Genomic DNA, 2,005 nt, shown 5'->3' on the forward strand with positions numbered 1-2,005 from the left:
CACTATTATTTGACTTACTACAACATATTTTAATAATAAAAACAAAAAAAGCATCAACAAGTGTTTAAATTAGCTCGGCAAACATTGTGCTAGGGGGAAAAGGAAAGACGGACAACATTACTAAAACAGTAAGAAGAGGCACTTAGCTAAGGCTTAAAGCATGCTCTAATGCAGTGAAAACGGAAGTTTTTGTAACTCAGGGCAAAAGCAATCTTCGATCGCCCCAAAACGCACATGTGTGATAGGTTTTTCTGTCCTGAACACATCAAAAATGACCCGTATTCAGTTATAGTCATAGTGCCACCTAATGGCAACAGGAACAGGCAGAGGGAATTGTCATGTTTAACCTGTTAGGACTCCTAGCAGCATATTTAAAAGTTGTCAGGAGGAATTTTGTGTTTTTCGCTAAAAAAAAAATTGGTTTGTATTTGAAACTTGTGCTAGGGAACATATTAGAAAACCATTACTTTTTAACCAAAACATGTTAAAGAGGGAAGGGGAGGAAAGCACTTAGCTAATGTGCTTAAAGCATGCTAATAATGCAGTGATAAAGGAAGTGCTGTAAAACTCATGCAAGCAATGTTACGATCTTGCACCAAACTTCACATGTTTGACAAGAGTCGGTACGAACCATCAACATGCCCCGTATCGGTTATAGTCATAGCGCAACCTGCTGCCAAAGGTAGTAGGTCATGTGTAAACACTGTTATGGACTCCTAGCAACATTTTAAAAAGTGTCAGGAAGCTGCTAAATACAATGTGCAATACATGACTAGAAACATACTAAAACATGCTTGAAGTAGCACTTAGCTAAGGTCTTCACAAGCATCTTACTTAATGCAGTTGAAAAAAGGAAGTTGCTGTAACTCAGGCTAGCAATGTCTCGATCTGCCCCAAACTGAACAGATTTGACAAGAGTCTGTCCTGAACACATCAACATGCCCATATTCGGTTATAGTCATGGCGCCACCTGCTGTAAACAGGAAGTGTCATGTGTAGCTGCTTGTTATGGACTGCTTGCAAGATAATAAAAAAGCATCAAACAATTGTTAAAATAGGCTGGCGAAATTTACAGGAAAACACTGCTAAAACATGCTAGCAACATTAGCTCAGTTGTTAAAGGCATGTGGTAATGCAGTGTTGCTCGAACATTACTGTAACTTAGGTGCATACACGTCCCAATCTGCCTCAAACTTCCACAAGTTTGATTAGAGTCCTGGCCTGAAGATTATCCTACATCAGCATATTTGGTTATAGTTATAAAAGCTCCACCTATGGGCAACAGGAAAGTGACATCTTTACACTTATGCACTATTAGCAACCACAGATAAAAATATTCAGTTGTGTGCTAATCATAATAGAAATATTCTCAGAAAAGCATACTACAAAGCACTTTACTATGTCTTTAAAGGATCTTTAGTAATACTATGAAACAGAGGGAAGTTGTTGTAACTTCGTATACAATGCCTAATCTGCCCCCAAACTACGATTTATAAGAGTCTGGCTGAACACATCCAAAGACCAATATTCAATAATGAATTATAGCGCCACCTGCTGGCAACAGAAATGACTTATTTGCAAACTAACTTAAAAATTGAAATGTCTGATCTGCCGATAAGATTCCTGGTCTCAACGAATCTTAGGCCAATATTTCCAGTTATAGTGCGCCACGCCACCTGCTGGAGAGGAAGTACTTGTTTTAAACTAACCCAAGCATGCAATGTCCAGTCTGCCCAAAGTTTATGTGTTTGATATGGGTCCTGGCCTGAACTCATCTTTAGGTAATATTTTATTTATAGTCTTAAGCCACCTGGAAATTACTTCTTTACGCTAACTTAAACATGCAATGTCAGATCTCGCTCCGAAGCTTTGCATGTTTGGTAGGAATCCTGGTCTGAAAGACATTTACATGCCAATATTCAGGATATAATCATAGCGCCACCTGTTGGCAGCAGGAAATGTGGCACAACATGTTTCTACCATTTTAAAAGCATATGAGGTCCAA

The sequence above is a fragment of the Cyprinus carpio genome, chromosome A3 (genome assembly GCF_018340385.1).
Source record: "Cyprinus carpio isolate SPL01 chromosome A3, ASM1834038v1, whole genome shotgun sequence".
In the NCBI taxonomy this organism is placed as follows: Eukaryota; Metazoa; Chordata; class Actinopteri; order Cypriniformes; family Cyprinidae; genus Cyprinus; species Cyprinus carpio.